The 20,576-nt window shown below is 35.7% G+C and overlaps 1 protein-coding gene across 5 annotated transcripts in view; it reads right to left on the reverse strand.

Moving 5' to 3' along the window:
* The window catches only part of LOC144443557 (EH domain-binding protein 1-like), a 63,498-nt gene extending 50,024 nt beyond the window's left edge, over nucleotides 1-13,474 (reverse strand). For 3 of the 5 annotated variants that reach the window (XM_078133120.1, XM_078133114.1, XM_078133090.1), the window contains exons 1-2: nucleotides 13,383-13,453; nucleotides 4,689-4,808 (exon numbers count right to left, since the gene is read on the reverse strand). The gene's annotated coding sequence lies outside the window, so the exon portion shown is untranslated. Of the gene's footprint in view, nucleotides 1-4,591; nucleotides 4,809-13,382 lie in introns of all 5 variants that reach the window. The other 2 variants (XM_078133105.1, XM_078133099.1) reach the window with 2 other exon arrangements.
* Nucleotides 13,475-20,576: the final 7,102 nt, after the last annotated feature.

Here is a 20,576-nt window from a genome sequence, read left to right on the forward strand (position 1 = left end):
GATATAAACACATGTTTTGAAACACCAGTACAGTAGTATGTCATCTCACAGAATGGAAATACTGCAAAATGGTGGCAATTTTTAGTTACATGGTCAAATCTAGACAATAATTGGGTTACATCTGGATCGGTGGATGTCTGCAAGGCATCCATGCAGTGCAACTAAGTGTTTTGCCCTCCTTTTCCATTGATTATTTACCAGTATTGGTTACGTCAATGTATTGATTGATTCTGATACATTGATTGAAATGTAGCGATACATAATATGGCCAGGTCAGGTATTTGCAGAACTGAAATGCCGACTAGGGTGGTTTGAGTGTAATATTAAAATTACATTACACATGAAAAGACAATCAGTGAAAGGTATCTATCATTCAAGTATAACATGTATTTCTCCTCCCCTGGTTTTATGACTATTAGTGATACGCACAATGCCAGACTAAAATGTCACTCAAGCATGTAACTGTTAAGTGAAGTAAACATAATTTGATTTCTAACTTTCACTACAACATTTGACCTATGAAAAACAATGACGTGTGTGTGTGTGTGTGTTTGTGTGTGTGTGTGTGTGTGTGTGTGTGTGCGCGCGCCATCATGGTTGCTATGTATATCTACATCAATATCAAATGACACACATCATGCTGAATATTATAACAAAGGTATTTGGGATCTGTGTAGTTGGGGGCGCTGTTCTAAAAGAAATTGTACACTGCTATAGTACTCAAAATCCTGGGTTAAATCCCAGGTTTTCACATCTATAGTGTTATCTATCAGTGGAGCCATGAACATAGGATGATTCTTTTCTTCTGATCCAACTTTTTCTAATGCTCTTGTTTTTTTTCAAATTTTCATCTTGGCTTCCAGTGAGAATAAATAGTACAGTGAAACTTAACTCAACATTTGTTATTCTTCCTCAAACAACTTGACTAGATATTAGCATATCTACTTGGCACATACTGTAGAAGTTTAAAGGGTTTAATAGGTTAGAATGGAGCCATGTGAAATAGCTATTTACATTTTTCTCTTTACAGGCGTCTGACGAAAGCTAAGTCATTCCAATCCAACCTATGGTACTGATAACACTGGTTTGACATTCAATACACTGATTAGGTCATTTAGGAGGAGGATAGTCATTATAATTTCTACCCTCATTTAACAAATATAATACCAATGGGCATGGACTCAAGATAATTTCTCTAAAGAATTCATTTTAAGTAAAACCACGATGTCGAGGAGGAAGGAAATGAAAACACAGTGGTAAAATATCAGCAATTTCCTCATCAAGAACTGCATTACATTTTGTGAATGGTTTATAATTACATTGTAATCTGACTGTCCCACTTATGATAAGTGCATGCATGGGGGATGGGGAGGATGGTGGGGGGGGGGGGGATTTTATCAGCATAAATTTCAATATCTAGGTGGAAATAACAGCTTTTGGAAATACAGTACTGTCTCAACTTTTATTCTATGCAAAGGCAACAATAAATTTGAGAAACAACAATTAGCATCAATGATGACATGTGACTTGTTTTATATTCATCTATTTCACCAAATACACAGTGAAGCTATTGATGTCAATTATGGCGTTCCACTTTCACTTTCTGTTTTTCACCAACTTTTAAAAATTTCATCAAGTTTTAAAAATTTCAATGAAATTTGTTCTGTTGGTGGCATTTTGGGAGATTGTAGTTTTTTTTACCCAATCCAATTACATAAGACTGTACTATTAAGAACCAAATATATTGTACATTATGCTAAAACATTAAAGGAGGACTTTACAATTGTTCTTCTCTTCTGTCACTGGAAATTGGTACCCTTTTGGTACAATTTTATAAATATCAAATATGTACAATGTATTTACATTACTATGTTTGGTTAGGATCGATGAGGGGGTGGAAAGTTTCATCTTGGTTTCAAACAACACATAGACCCTCCACAACACTATACAACTTACTTTAATAGCTCTCTGTGTGCAGTAGTCTACACGTCAAGATTAACATCTCTGAGCCTATATCCAATCTTTTTCACACAGAATTACCTCCATGGTCAAGTCTAGTCTCTCTGTCTATCTGTGTGTGTGTGTGTGTGTGTGTGTGTGTGTGTGTGTGTCTGTCTGTCTGTCTCTGCCTCTGTCTGTCTGTCTGTCTGTCTGTCTGTCTGTCTGTCTGTCTGTCTGTCTCTCTCTCTCTCTCTCTCTCTCTCTCTCTCTCTCTCTCAGTGGCATCTCTCTCACAGTGACACACAGACACACACACATAGTTGGTCCTACTAATCGCTATCAAGTGAAAACAGCCTTCTAAAAGAAATGCAAACTGATAAATGCATTTACCACAAGTCTTCCAATAAATCCACACAATTAAACTTGGCATTGGAAGGTACAAAACAGATGGCTACATGGTCAGCTTTCATTTCAAAAACTGCCATTAGTGCATGTGTACTACAGATTGTGTGCACCACTACACGCATACTAGTGGTATTTGCATTGTAGTGCTGAAAACATTATTGCAGCCCTGTATGCAAATTATATGCAAATGAGGTCACAATAGTTCATTGTATACAAAAGCATGTTTATAATACACAGTATCCTTTTCATGGAAATTTGCTGTTTCAGATAAACATATGTAATAATAAGTTAACAAAACCCCATGCCACGTGAGTTCAAAGTGTGGGTACTCCTGCTTGCAGTGTTTTCTGTTGCACTTTCATTCCCTACACTTGTGAGAGTACAATGGTTGCAGAGAACACTGCAAGCACACTGCAAGCAATGTCTATGTCACTGGTTAGTTCTGCTGTTTTTGAAATATGAGTCAAAATTTTCATCACTTTTCCTGATTTTTCTTTGATATTACTGGCACTGGTATAATTATGTTATTCTCCAATATTTTTCTTCATTCAGCCAGAAAATACCTACAGGTCTTATCACTACCAGACTAGTGATGAGTCGTAATGGCAAAGCCCCCTTAGGTTACTTGTATTTTCCTTGGTTGAAAGAAAAAATACTGGGGAATAACATCTAAATATACAAGGAAATAAATATTGTGAGCTTAGAAACAATGAATGGTCAGTCATGCATTTGGCATAGCTTCTAATATAACTAGTGGGAGTCAAAATAAGGAAATGCTATGATATCAATTCAAAGACTATGTACACTGAAACTTACCGTAACATATAAAGCCTTGTCTACCAATTCATGAATAGATGGTACTTTTGACCACTACTATGTGTATCACATTTAACAAAATTCAACTCCTTTACACACAAATAATTTCAGTTTTGCTAAAAAAAAAAAAACTGTCTAAAAACCCTAATTCTGCAATACAGTTACCGGTATCATCTTTTACATGAACTTGACCTGAAGAGGGTTTTAATTAAATAAAGGGGCATTATTTTTGAAAGTTTTCATAATAAATGAACATATGATATCTTGCTATGATTCTTGATACACAATTTACTGTGTTCAAAGCTATATCGGCACCTCATAAGAATGGCATAATACAAGAAACTTGATGAATCCAAATTTCTAAAATGCTTGACTTCCTTGTGTCGACTCTATTATGTCTCAGTACTATGAGCTACACCATGATAACATAAGTTTGAAATGATAGCTAATCTGATACACTGCTTTACTCAAATTAATGATAGTCTTTCATTGTCATAATCTTACACTATATTTTGAAATACAAGGGATGAAAAGAATACCAGATGTATCAAGATACATTGAATGGTTTCATCTATAAATGTACATTCACTGCTAATGTTTGTAATTCAAATCAAATAACGCTACTATTAATATCAGTAACCTAGACAGGGAGAGTGATATAATTTTCACTGTATACATCTAGGTCTGTTAAACACATATTACAGTGATTATTCCACGATCAGCTCAGCTCACGACTACAAACATTCTATACCAGTAATACTTGATTAACATTCTTTCTTGCCGATAGTATGTTAAGTAATGTCGTCAGTTGCACTTCAGTCTCTAAAACCATTACCCTAGTTATAATCACTGACTTTATACCAGTGGAGATATTCTCCTGCTATATACATGTACTGTACTTGTTGCATATTACTGAAAAACTGGAATTTAATCTCTGCTAGACTTTAATCTATGAAAAGTTCCTGGTATGTCATTCACCAAATATCACATCAGGTTGTGTATTATATGTTTGTATGTACACACGTACATGTGCAGATTTAGTGTTTGATACATACATACATATTGACAAATTTGAAAAACTTGTATACATTGCATTATGTATGTAGAAAACTGAAAATATGAATGCAACATACATGTAGTATGTACATACATTCTCAGATGACTTTCGTTTTTTATACATACATATGGAGATCAATCTGTTGTCAAAACATCCCTAGATTGTACTATTGGGACTTGATTTGCAACCCCCCCCCCCCCCCCCCCCCCCCCTCAAGCCCATATATAAGTCCTAAAGAATTTGACATCACCATATACATGTAGCACTTGTTGACTTCAACCATATTTACACCCCTATGAATGATGAATGAACTGTGAACTGTGAAGTCTCAATAAAAATGACACATTGGAAAACCCAATGACACACACTCACTTATACATTGGTTTCAGGTCTCTTTCACTCTGTCTGAGTAGTTTATCAACCACTCTCGTTCTGTGTGCAGTGTCTTGTTCACTGTGTACTTCCTTACCCGGTATCCACTCTGTGTGTATAGTTCCTTGTCTCTAGTCTGCTCTCTGTACAGTTCCTTCCTTGTCTCGTCTTCACTGCCTGTATACTTCTGGATGCAGCAGTTTCACCTTGGAGTCTGCTGTAAAAAAAAAACAGGAACAGAATAAAACTACATGTTCAGCAGCTGATATCACAGTCAGCAGTCACAGCTAGCTAGGAAGTGAGAATGGAAATTACGCATGATGCAACCAATCATTTAACATCACATTGCACCAATGACAGGACCTGATAAACATTACTAGCTGCATAACATCATGTCAAATGCCACCAGGGACCTGTACAAATGTTTCTTCCATGCTACTTCACAGTAGTTTACCCTAGGCACTCTATTAAGGGGCCTTTACGGCTCAATAAGCCTAATAAAACATATCAACCAACTACTGCATGATATATAATGATTTCTTGCAGGGTATACTTAACCTTAAGAAATTTACAAGCTATACATACATTTTCAAGCACTTACTTTAAAATCACTCTATTTGTAAAATACTACGATCCCGTCTTGTACGTTTGATTCTCTGAAATCCATCCCCAGTTGCAAATATCAGTAATCTGTTTATTACTTAAATACACTTGTCTACAGCCTATAAAGTCTTTCATCAAAGTTGTAAAACATATTTTAAAGTCATCTGATAAATCAATCTGTATTAATACTCTAAATTCTGTATCTAATTTTATTTACAGACTAGCAAACTATGTAGTACATTTATCAACTCTTACATTAAAAGTTACAAGTTACAAAATCATGGAGTTACAAGTTGCACCATCATGGAGAATATTTTGTTCATGGTTCTGGTTCCAAGAATTGATTAGACAGTAAAATATAACTACTTTGAAATGGTAAATTGGAAATGAATGAAATGTTTTCATGTGTATACTATGGATCTTGATTATGCAACAATGAATAAATATTACAACTGGCACTGCTGACAACAGATTGTGGACAAATGGAAATCTGTTACAAACAGGGAAAGTAAACAAATGAATTGGATCAATAAAAGCATGGTGGAAGTACAGAGTATTACATGCCATCATTTCATAAGAACAGTTCTATGGCCTCTTTACATAATAGTTCATGTTCACAAACAGACTTCCACTCCCCTGGCATTTCATGTACATGCAAAGAGGCTATAAAACTGTTGTTATAAAATCATGGTGTGTGATACAAGTTTACTTTCCCTGTTTGTAACAGATTTCCATTTGTCCACAGTCTGTTGTCGGCAGTTGTATATCAATCATTCCGCCAGTTTCAGAGAGGGGCATTAACACTGAATAATTGTAACATTGCACGATCAAAGTCCTTAGTAGATCAATCAAAATGTCGCATTCGTTTCTAACTAATAACGTTCCAAAGTAACGATATCACCATCATCTTGAAACTTTAATTCCCTTAATTAAATCTAGCACCTAAAGTGTAACATATTACAGTGACAAATGTTACAAATACATAGATTGCTATTATATACTACATTGTACTTGTATTAACTCATATCAGTCTACCACTCACTGTGTTACACTCATCCTTCTTCAAGTCAAGTTGAACACTCCAAAAGTCCATTAATATTAAATTATACCAACATATGGCTAAGACTACATTGTATGCAGCGTAGGATCATACAATGTCCCACAAGCTCAATATATGAACTTTATTAGTCGAGGATCAAAACCCATCCCTCCTCCCTATAAAGAGCAACATCGACATATTTACATATGATGTAAACCATGGTAAGAATTGTAGTGGTCACACCACTATGATTCATAGATGCAATGTAAATAACATGTAAACAAATTAAAATACCAATGGAGAAACCTGCCATTGTATATCACATTAGCAGTAAATTTTAATCAACTTATCAACACCCTCAGTAGTACCATAAATACAGAAACTGTTATCAATGAAGGTGTTGAAGTTTTAAAATTTGGCTAGAAGTGTGAAAATAAAGTTCAGCAATCATATTGATGCCAGACCTCCCCCCCCCCCACCCATACATGAATAAAGTTTGTTTATGATCTTGTGTGACATAGTGCGATAATCCCTAAACTGCTACACTATGTTTATCACTAAATACAGTAGTTGGTCTGTATCCTACAATTGTGATGTTATTCCAAACTATTTGTCTCTGTTCAGACGAGGACAATACAAGTGACCCAAGAGGTCTTGTCATGGCAGACGCTTCAAAGATGAATAGCGACAAAACAATTACGGTGCAAGTATTTTCTGGCTGATAAAGAAAAAGAGAGAATACATAATTATACCTGACTGTGCAATCTTTTAACCTAAGATTAAGAAACAAACTGGTGAAAATAACAGTGAATTTAAACATTTGAGCCAAATACCAGCATGTCTTACCGTAAGTACCAATACCACACAACTAATGACGTAGACATGCAATGCCGTCACACAGATCATTCACAAAATAAATCACATATTTTCAGAATGCGTATAGGCTAGCAAATAAAGCGTATGAATACAAACAGTACACATTCAAGCCTAGCCACTGGAGAGCATGATCTTTACCAACGTCTATAATTCAAGTCAGCACTTTTTAATACAGCAGACATTTAATACAGACCCATTACTGTAACACTGATTGTTATGAAACTAGTACAAAATGTGAAATGGATATGTTTCATAACATTGGAAATCTTGTCACCTAATACATTTGATGATAATTCAGTGTTGACCCTACATGTATGTGTGTGTGTCTGTCTGGAGTCATCTCAGCATCACATGAGGCAAGGCATTCCTTACAAGCAACAAAGAGATTCCCCGTAATGTTGAGAATTGTGTGAGTTGACAAAACTAATGGGCAGCTCTTTATACACACACACACGAAACACAGGAGTAATGATTCATCTACCCCTTGTAATTTTCTGTCTTTTAAGAAACATGAAGTGTTTACAGAGTATCCATTGAGTCTACGAATCTGAAATACAATGAACACTAATCATGTATACCTTTTCATTTAAATAGTTTTTAACTATCTTTACCAGCTCATATCTATAAAGAATATTTCAACAAGCTAGGGTATTTTGACCATTTTACTTATTCCAAGACCCACCGGTACTATATCAGCAATTACTTACAAACATATTTACTCTCCGTTTACATCATCCGACTGTACTGGTTAATTATCTACCAACTACTGCATGTTTTCAAATAGCAGTTAGTTCTACAGTCATCTCTCATTTTGACATCTCTGATTTATCTTTATGACAATATTTTGACAACTTTATCACGAATAGTCTGATGCTAACATAAGATATATTGTACATGGTGATAAATTGAAGTCACTTGGTAATACATGTATACATTTATGGAAGTGTAAATACATAATATTAGCTTACACATACACACATGCACGTGCACACACACATGCACGCATGCACACACGCACACACACGCGCACGCACACACACACACACACACACACACACACACACACACACACACACACGTGTACATGTAAAGTGACATTTTTAAAACAGAGAAAATTTAAAGAATATTAATTCCAAATGTCGGATTGCATTTATTGATCAGGACTGTTTTGCTCCTTACTTTAATAGTAATACATACACAATTTATAACATACATTTTGTATTACTATATACACATGGACATATCAACAAAGTCTGAGACAGAATATTGAGGTTCCTAATAATGCTATATTCCAGTTACCAAGGTTTTGCATCAAAAGAGACCTGGCACCCAAGATTTGACAAAATGAGTGCTAAAATTTTGTCCTGGCCACTAATCATATGGCAATGCATGAAGCAGTGAATAAAATGTGAATGAAAAAACTATCATCTATGTGTGCTTTTAAAAGAGCATTACAGTAGTTAAACATGTTTTGATTACTGGTTGCCGCATGGAAAATGAGTGGACACTTTATCATGTCTGCCAGCCTGTTTCCTGCGCTGTTGAGGTACATCATTAGCTGGTTGTACCTCCTAGCCCCTCATCATCAACTGTGAGGAGGTATGACCAGCTAATGATGTATCTCAACAGCACAGTAAACAGGCTACATGTCTGCTGTCTTTAATACTACAATTACTTCACTAATCTGGCCCTCACTTTCAGCCTTAAGAGTTGTTGAGTTCAATCGTAAGTATTTATTGTATGTCATTAATACCTTGGTACAAAGTGGCACTTTCCTACATCTACAGACTGTCTACATGTACATTTATGGATATAAATATAGACAGACAGTGACTATGAATATTCATGTTGTGTAAACTTACAATACAAGTTATTTTCATTTTCAGTTGTCTGAATGGGGAAAAAAAGAGACGCCATTGTACAAATACTTGAAATGAACATTCAACAGAGTTCATGAGATTCAAACTTCCTGACCATTTACATGGAGGGCACACATTTGCAATGAATTACATACATTTTGTACACCGCTGTGATCAAGTACAATCACAACACACAATGCCAGCTTTTAGCCTGAACTTGAATTATTTGTTGTTATTACTTTTGAACACTAAACCTGAAGTTGAACTTGCGTTATAATATGACCATAATGTGACTTGTAAAATCATGGCGGTAGACTGCCTTCATGGCAGCTCACCTTCAGATCAACCCAAACACTAACAATGTATCTATTGTGTATGCCATCACTTTTGACTTGACTATCCAAAAGCTGTCTATTGTTGTCATTCACTACATGCCCTTGTCAATGTCATGAACCTTGATATGTACATGTACCATATACACACCATGATTGATGGCATTTTGAGAACTCCAAAGAACTTATCTCCCATTTGAAAGTGTTACAGTCAAGAGGATATTAAAGTTACCTGGTTGGTGTTACATCAAATCGATGCTGTACACACACACAAACTGTAACGGGCCTATCCGATAACACGATTACTGAAGTTTCAAACCAAGGTACCAGAATGGGGGTAATATTATGAACTTTACATAATATATATATATTCAGTGTTTGTGAATAATTATGCAGAAGTCTGGTAAGAGAAGGAGGAGCTTGTACATTAATTTTTTTATGTGATATAACATATCGTAACTTTGATGAGTAGCTGCAATTGCAACTGGAACATTTAAAAAAAATAAATAAATATTTTGTTGGATATAAGGACTTTCTTGTAATAACGCATACCTTGCACAGTATTAAATCATGCAAGTAAAATATATTTGTGTAACAGTACACAAAGTATACTAGTGCAATATATCGAATCAAGATGTCTGGGTCCGTTCCCAAAAATCAGAGCACCCCCCCCCCCCCCCCCCCCCATGAATCACAACTTCAACTTATTACTTATACTATATCACTTGTATAACTACAGACCTCTAATTGACATGTGCAATGCTAATTATTGGCATTTTAACAAGTTTCAAAAATATACTAATACCCTAGTAGCTAGTGCAGATTTGAAAGTGACATGGAACTCAGATAGATTTTAACTTTACCAACAAATATCTGGGACAACAAACACTACTACTGGACGGTAAAACATTGTTAGGTTTTGTCTACCTTCATTGATATTATATTTAGGAGACTATATCAGGCTTCCGACTTCAAATGCTGACATTTGGACCTTCAATAAAATATTCAACAGATATAAATAAAAAATATTTCTATATATTTGTGTACGAGTGAAAATCTGTCATTTTCTATTTCTGTGATGCAAATGTTTAAACAGCAACTGATGGCTGTATGTATAATGCTGGGCAGTTTTATTCTAAATAATGTATTTTCAATCAAATTTCAAATACAATTGTGCCACTCTTGAGCAAATCTACTCACATTTTTACACAATAGTGTCGCTAAATACCATAAATAATAACTACAAATTTGAAACATCAATACTGCTTATTCCTCACAACTAAACATATTTGAATAGAACAAAAATGATCCTATGATGCTTGAAGAATGTGTAGACATACATTGAATACCAAAGGAAGGTAGTAATGGTTTAAAATGTGAATGACACACTGGAATGATGTTGTTTTCTGGTCAATATGCAAGGATTGTCAATGTACAACATGTATATTAGATACTCTAGTCTCTAGTCTCTCTCTCTATAATACAGGTGTGTTACAACATACCTTTGTACAGAGATGGCTAGCAGTCAGAAGATGATAATCAATAATGACTTCAGTTTGATGTTTATAACCTGGGTATGGATTTATTTATAGGACTCCACTTAGCAGAGATCCATAAATAGCACTTGGCGCACTTATATATCCTGCCATAGTAAGACTTCTTGTGAAATATTGCTAATTACATTTGACCCTGGGCTAGACTTTGACTTATGTATTTCTCATTGTGAAAATAAGAATACGATTGAATGACTGAGTACTTTACTCCTTTGCACAGTGACCTACATCTACCTTTCAACTGATTTGACAGTGGACTTTGTACAACATCGAGTTTTAATCGATTTAAAAAAGACTAGTCTATGCCACACGAGAGAATTCCTGTAACTTTTATAAAAGACAGTGGTGCAAACAACATTGGTAGTTTTGGAGCTAAGCACAGATATATACCAAGAAAATATGTTTCAACATTCTAAAAGGATGCGTTTGGTTGCGCTACTCATGATGTATGAGAGCAACCACTGAGGGCAGCCTTGTGATGTGTTCTGAGTTTGTTCTTGGATTGACTGAATGATTTGCTAAGGTACATTTATCAATGAATTTCTTTCACTGAAAGAAAATACCATTAATCACAAGTACATTTTCTTGTTCTCATACACTCCATCAAAGGGAGGATGGGTTCTTCAATTCTAGAATACAAATTACAATGGGCACTATCATGTTGGATTTTCTGTCAAGGGTTATTACAAAAAAAAAATTCCCACTTGTTGGTTTTAAGTCATCCAACTGATAATGTGTTTGATTTGACTTTGAATGGTGTCATATTTTGCATATTTGTTAACCAAAGCCAATATTTGAGTAATGGAGGAAGCTCAACTATTCATAGTACAGATAAATTCAATGGGGGATCCTGTCAGTAATTGAGTCCCTGTCTTCCACTGCAAACATGACTATGAGGTGACTATGACCGAGTAAGGAGTGCTGGCATACATGTATTTGTTTGAAGTTAGTATGACGCTATCTCAGTCAGAGAGGCCCTAAAAACTCTCTTTCTAATATATACGAAATTCTGGACTGTCCAAGTCAACACTAATTTTTACTAAATTGTCAGCAAATTTCCTCTTCAAATCATAAAATCAATTATTTCAACTGCACAACTTAACAAGGATATTTTCTGGGGGGAAAAATTGCTCTTTTCATCTTTACTTATCTTTATCTTTGCTTGCTCTAAATTCTCTTCTGAAAATATAATGATATGTTGAGCAGTTGTTCAATAACTGATACTTGACATTTGAATCATGTTCATTCATAGACACATATTATATAAGACCTTAAGTAAGTGCAGACTTGTGTTTAATCCTGATTGCAGACAGACTAAATTACGACTTAATTCTGACATTGTCTGTTACCGAGTCTCGACTTACTAGATGCAAACAACAAGGGCTATATTCATCATAGACTGTCGACAGTCGTTCATGCCTTTTTGCTATGTTTTATCGCTGCCTTGCTCAAATCCAGAGCAATACTATAACCATGTACTGATCGGCAAGTGCCAGACTCACAGTTCGTGCCTTCGGCAATTGCAGTTCCTATCCGTACGCATTATCCAGTGCTATGGAGCGAGGCAATGACTTTGATTTAGATGAAACATAGCTAAAAAGGCAGGAAAGACTGTCAACAGTCTATATTCATCAGTGATAAACTTAATAAGTTTCAAAATTTCATTACTTATTCAAATGAATAGACCAACACCTCTTGACCAAGAACAGTCACAATGACCAAGAATACTATGCGCCACTTACACTCAAGTCAGAGTTGACTGATAACTACATGTATGTATCAAGTCAGAGTTGCCTCTGATAACTATGTGTATCAAGTCAGAGTTGCCTCTGATAAATGTGTACTGTACATGTAGGTTACCGGTAACCTTAAAAGCCTGATTTATACTAGTAAATAGTCTTGCCCTGGTCTCACTGTGTAAGGCCTACTTTTCCAACAAAAAAGGTAGGCCAGACTTGAGATAGTGAAACCATGACAGGTATTTGGTCTAGTACATACAGTATTAATAGAAGAGTGTTCACCATGATGTTAGTAGTATACTGAATTATAACCAACTAAATAAAACTTATATGTGTGTATCAAATGTACCAATAATTTAGAGTTTAGAGAATATCACTAATGAAGACATGGCCTCAGACTGGTGATGGAGGTAGAAAGGAAAGGTATTTATGGGGGGTAGGGTGTGGTTGCTGTGTGGGTGAGAATGTTACTGCTACTATACATTATGAACAAAATATTGTATTTTATGTAGGGAATCTTTGTTCTTATCGATAAGAAGTAACAATGCTATCTTTCCGCACGCTTGATATGGAATTCTCATCTCATGATCAACCAAAGTTACAAATATCAGACGAGACACGTTGAAGTTGAGGGAACATTGGGTTTGGCCCTGAAGACTATCAGTATCATCATGCGCCTCGACTCATGGGTGAAACACCGGCCCATGGAACCAACTTCTCTCCACAGTTCGCAGAATACTTAACCAGTAGATGTTTGTATTCATTTTAAGGTAGGAAAACTGATACTTACGTGTCATAGATATGTTATCACTTCAACTTCACAGCTCTCTGCTTAGCTAGCTCGAGGCTCCGATGTTTACACCGCCATTTTGAATATTTTACGTGCCTCTCTACAGATACAAATTTATCTTCTGTAATTATTCTTGACTTTCAGTGAGAAAAAAGTGAACACGATAATTATCGCTTGAATAAAATAATTATTTCTTCGCAGCTTCTTTCAAACCAATATACTAGAGATAAAAGAACACCAAAATATTACTTTCACTGCAGTACGGTTCAGTACGGAAGTCTCGCAGCATGAACAACAACGTGATCATCTCGTTACTTCTCGAGATTTGTAGTTACCTTGTTTTGTGGCTGTTTATTACATAGCATGATGGTTCGCTACTATTCTCATGGCGGTATAAAAAAGTAACAATACTGACACAAGCTTCGAAAAAATATTCTACAGTATACTATTTTAGACTTTAGATATTTAGAATAAAATAATATTCAAAAATGGGGTTTTCTACTTGTGCTAAATTTCGCAATTGGTGTCTATCAAGGGGACATCAGAGAACAAGGTACAGTTGTTGTCTGTAACAGCAGACGAACAAGAACGACGCAACGGGTAAAAAATTGAGGATGACCTCGCGCCGTAGGAAGCAAACTGCCCCTCGAAGGTCGGCTAGTAACATCGTAGATCAAGGTAAAAGACCGTTTGGTATCAGATTTGTAACCATTTTGCAGTTTTTGTGGAAAATATTCCTTTCTTTCGAGTGTTTTGGTCTGGTCAATATGGGGGAAATTCGACTGCTCGTTCATGACAGCGCCCAACACTACGCTGTACACACAGGCTAAGTTGACAGGTGTGAAAACCACATATATCAATATGCCAATGCAAGGATAGTACTTCAGCGAAGGGTTCTTGATTAAGGCAACATTAAATACAAAAATCGGTATGTTTTGGATGTGTCATTCGGCTCGATGCATTGTATTTTTCACGAAGTCGAAGCCGTGTATCCGAACTCGTCGCATTTATGTCGGCTATAAATAGGACTGTTAGCTTTTGTGTGTTGTTATGATTTTGCAGAGGGTGTTACATTGACGTGCTGTGAGCTGTGTTGTACGATAGGTCTATTTCCTAATTCTAGATTCAAGTTTCACGACGTTAGGATGTTCAGTGTGTGTTATTTCTGTAACTTCATGACTGGAGAAAAGAAATAAACATAATAATATTGCAAACGGTGGCAGTTACCGCGCAATGGGTTGTTTACATTGTGATATTTGTGCACGAGTCGTTCATGTTCACATTTTCAAAGCGTTTTCATTTAGCAAAGGCTCAACTTCTGGACATTTCTCACCGAACTTCTGGATTTCTACAATAAGTTTTAAGGGTTAGCGTATCCAGGTATTTTTTGCACTTGTATTAGTTTATGTCATATGCAAATAACTACATAAACTAAGACATCACCAGCCTTCATCTTTTGACTGTACTATGTAGACAGAAGTTGGCAACCTGTGAAACCAAATGTTGTAGTGAAAGGTTTTTAACATTTATAACATAAACAACTGTTTCTAGATCTTGCTTTATTATTGTTATTATTTGCTCTTTATTTCGGGCCATCAAAAAGAGGAAAGACATAAAAAGTTTACAAATATCTAACCAATTAAACTACACATGTCCTATAAATGTAAACGACAACTTTCGGTGAAGTGAAGAGATGTGAAATTCAAATTTTTTTGAGGGACATAACTGATGCTGATTGTACTTAGGTAAAAAACTAATACTTGATAGTATAAACATACACCAGCAATAATGGAATTAATGAATGAACAAAGTAACCGTTGACAATTTTTATTTTAATTCATTGTTTTGTTTGTACAGGTTTATTTGTCTGATAGTTCTTATAGTATTTTCAAGAATTTAGTTTGTTGATAATTTGCATATATATATATATATATATATATATATATATATATATATATATATATATATATATATATATATATATATATATATATATATATATATATATATATATATATATATATATATATATAAATACACACACATAGTCTACCAGGGCTTGAATTTAACTTTTGGGCTTGGTAGTCAAATTTATCCACGTGAACTGTTTCAGCTACAATTCTCCATTGATTTCCACGATACGTTCAGTAGACACAGGGTGAACAATATCAGTATGTGAACATATGATTGGATGAATTTACATGTCATCACTGTGTGCCAATAACAAAGTAAACTTTCACTTCAACCTTACATGTATCCAAATACACTGTGTATGATAACATTGTGTAAGATGTGGTCCCCAGTCTTTTTCACATTTGTACAATGTATATAAATGTGTATATGTGGGTTTTTTTGGTGTATTTACTCAGGTCCCAAGGGCTGCTGATTCAGTTTTCCTGTTTCTTTGACAATGATACATTGTCATTTGAAATTATATTATGAAATATTGTCTTATTGTTGTGTAATGTTATTTCTACTACATGATATATTTGTGTGTCTGCGTTTTAGTGGAAAGAAAAATACTGGCATAGTTAAGTTGTATGCACTTTTGCAAAAATAAGTTGTTTGATACATGCATGTATGTATGTATGTTAAAAGGTTGTTATTTATTTTCCAAAATGTCAAGTTAATCACCAATTTACACCATTTCCTACAGATGAAGCCGATAAAAATGAACACCCTAGTAAGCGCACTCGTTCTTCAAGTACACACCATGTTTCAACCAGATCACAGACCCAGCAAATCAAAAGATCCACCCTGAAGACCAAAAGAAGTTTGAAAATGAAACTTAAAACCAAACTGAAATCAAAGAAGGTTGCAAAGGAAAAGGCTGCAAAGGCTAAAGTGAGTTATTATACTTATTAGTGGAACTAAACATAAACTTGCATGGACCCCAACTCCACTGAAACAAATGAATTTGCTGGTAACCCAAAATGAAATATAATTATTGGAAATATATTTCCACAAGATATTTATCGTTAAAGTGTCAAGGATACTATATAATTTGATATATATTAAAAATCAAGTTTTCTGATGTCCAGATTAGGCAGTCTTGTATTGAGTAATATCCACTTTTATTTGCTCAACACAGAGAGCATTTGCGTATTTTATTAGGCTTCAACTTCAGCTGTTCTACTACATTTGTTTTTAATATTACATTACTGTAGATGAAAGAAGACCAGGATAAACCAGCTGATGCTCCAAAGAATAGGGTGTTGAACCTTGATCAGATAAGGAAGCTGTCTGATGTGGCTCTCCTCAAGAAGTTTGCTGAACACAAAACTGAAAAATCTAGGAAAAAAGGGGGTGAGAGTCAACCAGAGCACATCTATACCTGCAAACTGCTGCCAGAAAACTGTCGGGAAGACTTCAAGGGAACAGCAGCAGCTGCCAAGCAAGACATGAAAAGACATTTATTGGCTCATATAGGAGAACTACTTACACTGAGTGCTAGCGGTAAGTAACAACACTTGTAATTAGTATGTTAACTTGTAATTAGTTCTAAATTAACTTTAATTAACTAATTAATTTGTAATTAGTATGAAGTATGGTTAAGAACCCCAATCCCCAAATAAATAGTGCAAAGAACAGTTACTTCACATATGTTACCATGGTTACATATATGTCCTGTAACTGTTTGTTGTTTTGCTTATCTTGTATTCCTAAAACTTAAAAGTCGCAATCATTGATACTATAGAAATCCAAATGTAATATAGTTTTCTTTATTCCTGGCTCTTCTTAGATTCTGCCAAAGCAAACAAATTGGAATTTACAAGTTTAGAAGGAGTTAAATTGGGAGGAAGAACAAGAAATGAGAAAGGTAGAGTTTCTGCTTGTGCCCATGCTATTCTTGTCTTGTAAGCACATTTGTTCATTTACATAGCCCAAGTTTCACTGAACATTATGAGCATTAAGTCTTGACACAGTTTAATTTGATTTTTGACAAGAAAACATGTTGTTTTTTTCAGCTGTAAGTTTCATAGATACCTTAATGCTATAACTGGATGGTTCTTAATTAATTTCAGGAAAGGAGACGCAACCTTCAAAATCTAAATCTAAATCAAGTTTGGAAAGTGATGGAGATAAACGAGACAGAGGTCATAAACGCACTACAGATGCGACGACTTATATAGTACCTGTCTCACAGAGCTCATTGTCGATAGAACTACCCAAATCTGCAGATGTGCAAGGCTCAAGTTTCACTGTTATCAAGTCTTCAGAAGGACTCAATGAGGTCGTTTTGCTACCAAAAGGACAGCTTATCAACTTGTCTACCATGGCTGATAGCTTTGACAGCAACAAACTTGCCAAAGGTGTTCTCTTAGATGATCAAGTGCCTGCCATGAGGAAAGATCCCGATTCTTCATCGTCGTCGTCATCATCACCACAGAAACAAAGACATGTACCAAACATACTCAGGAGAAGTCGAAGGGTAAGTCAGGGGAGCCCTTCTAAGTCACGAGGCGGGCAAGACTCTGGCTCAACTGCAGAAGCCCGATTGACACTGTCAGAGTTTGCACAAATAGTGACGGAGAAAGTTGGTTTAGGAGACGATAGACTGGCAGCTGCATTCCATGATGATCACAACTACACCATAGTACAGAGGAAACCACAGATACCAGAGTTGATGAATACAGATGCAGATGGAAGACCCATAAGACCAGAGACGTCAAGTCAGTACATTGAAATGGATAGCCCACCCAACTATTATGAACAAGGAGGAGGCTCTGCAGATGCAGCTGGTGTTGCAAACAATCAGGATAATTATGGACAGCAGCAACAGCTACACAGTATGTCACGAGCTAAGCCCACACGAATCAAGATGTCTGAAGTTGTACGGAATACTAAATGCGAAGTTGAAAAATCTGATGAAGATACTAAAAGCAAACAAATCAGGGTAAGAAACCACCTTTGTACAACATTTTGCCTTACTCGTAGTCAGTTATCAATTTTGAGTAATAGTAATCTATTTCGTAATCATATCATGTGATGTCTATCTCATAGCATACATTGTATTCTATAACTTACGCTTGAGCTGAACATAATGATAACAATGCTGAAAAAAATCAGGGGCATTTTATGCAAGTAAGCAGAAAACTATAAACTTATGGTGAGAAATAGAGTCTTACCAAGTGTTAGGCAGAATGAATGTTACTGCAAAGAGCTACATACATGTGGACAAATATCTTATTTATACTAATTGTGGCAATTACATTGCAGTTAAAAGCTCTTGAAATACTGAAGAGTATGCGCAAGAGAAGAGCCAAAGCTGAAGACGGCAACAGTAAAGGTCAATTTGAATGTGAAATATGTGGTAAACTGTACACAGCAGGAGCTACTCTTACTGCACATTATAGAAGTCATGCAGGTACGTGTCCATGTCTGTCCACATCCAACAAATCGAGCCATGCTACTCAATGTTGTATTTGTGTAATATTTGCAATCATTTAAGTCTTGTACAACAAGATTGTAAAGCACAACAGGTCATGTGCCTCCACTTTCCTAGTCTAGTTCTAAACTGGTTACTACAGTGTATTTACATATTAAAAACTTCATTACACTTCTCCAGTCTAGTCAAGACCGTTGTTCAAACACATATATCTGTGCTCCCCCCAACCGTGTTCATATAAACACGACAACGTCGTCCCGTCCCCATGTGATTTTAGTTTAACAGACAGGAGTAGGAGTCCTGGTTGGACATTTGCATATCAGTGCAGCCCTAGAAACAGCTGATACAGCTGTATCAAATGAATATTAATGAGCGGTGATGATAGCCTGTCAGTTTGTGATGGATTACAACTGACATGCACCCTTTTCACTTCCCTTAATACAGGGGAGCACCACAATTAAACACCTTTCATAACGGTCTTGAATAGACTTGAGAAGTGTAATGAAGTTTTTAATACGTAATACACAGTACCAGTTTAGAACTAGACTACCACTTTCCAGTCATAGGTTTGTATACACGTACATTGATGCTTTCAACTTTCTTGGAAGTGTGATTGATTATACTGATTCCATGGTCACTTGTTTTTACATAACTTTAGCATGTTGACTGGATAATGTAACTCACAGCCATAATACTGGAATCATTATTCTACATTTGAATAACCTGTAGCCAATTCAAGGAAATTAATTTCCATGAATGATTTTATTAGACATGTTTGTTTTCTTCTCTTTGATGTAGGTATCAAACCATTCCAGTGTCAGATTTGCAAAGCTTCATTTACTCGTCTGCACAGTCTTAACTATCACATGATGATACACAACAGTCAAAGTCGATTTACCTGTGACTACTGTGGTCGCAAGTTTCGACATCCAAGTCACTTCAAAGAGCACCTGAGACGACACACGGGAGAAGCGCCTTTTGCATGCTGCGACTGTCCCAGGAGATTCAAAACCAGGAATACATACAAACGACACTTACGGTCAAAACACGGTAAAGTACTAACAGCTAAGGGTATCACTACAATGGATGGTGTACCAGTTGTACTGGTCACAACCACAAATCAGCCAAATGTCCAAGCAAAAACATCACCCCATAAACAAGATCAAATGTTTGATGAGGAGGATGAAGAGGATGATGAATACGAGGAAGAGAACGGAGGAGAGGCAGAATTAGAAGACGAAGATGCGGATGTCGACGTAGACGTAGGCACTATGGAAAGCAATGCGACAGTTCAAAGTCATGTTGGAAAGACCGTTGTGCGGATCACAGATACATCACAAATAAAAATGGAAACTTAATGACAAAATATAAAAATATCAAAACGTATATATCATTTTTTTAATAAATAAGGAAACAATAATGTATATTGCATGTAGAAGAGAACGAGCGGAGTTTTTACTGCCATAGTGTAGCTAAATAGTGTTACACTTGTACAAAATACTGACAATGTATGGATGGAACGTTCTACCTTCATGACGTGGTATTATTTGTAATTTGATCATTTATTTAAAACCACATCTGTACAGGTACATAGGGTGGAACAGAAGAAAAGAAAGGGCTGCAGAGTGTGTTGTACTTATCATATTCAGCTATATTATATTCAGTACCTTGTCATGCTAGTTGTTGTCTTTTTTATGAAATCTGTACTACAATATCAATTATTTCAACAATCATATTTGACAAAAAGTTTTTTTTATAACTTATAGGCATAAATCTATACTTCACTACCAAGGGATCAGCAATGT

This window comes from Glandiceps talaboti, chromosome 2 (genome assembly GCF_964340395.1).
Source record: "Glandiceps talaboti chromosome 2, keGlaTala1.1, whole genome shotgun sequence".
Taxonomy (NCBI): Eukaryota; Metazoa; Hemichordata; class Enteropneusta; family Spengelidae; genus Glandiceps; species Glandiceps talaboti.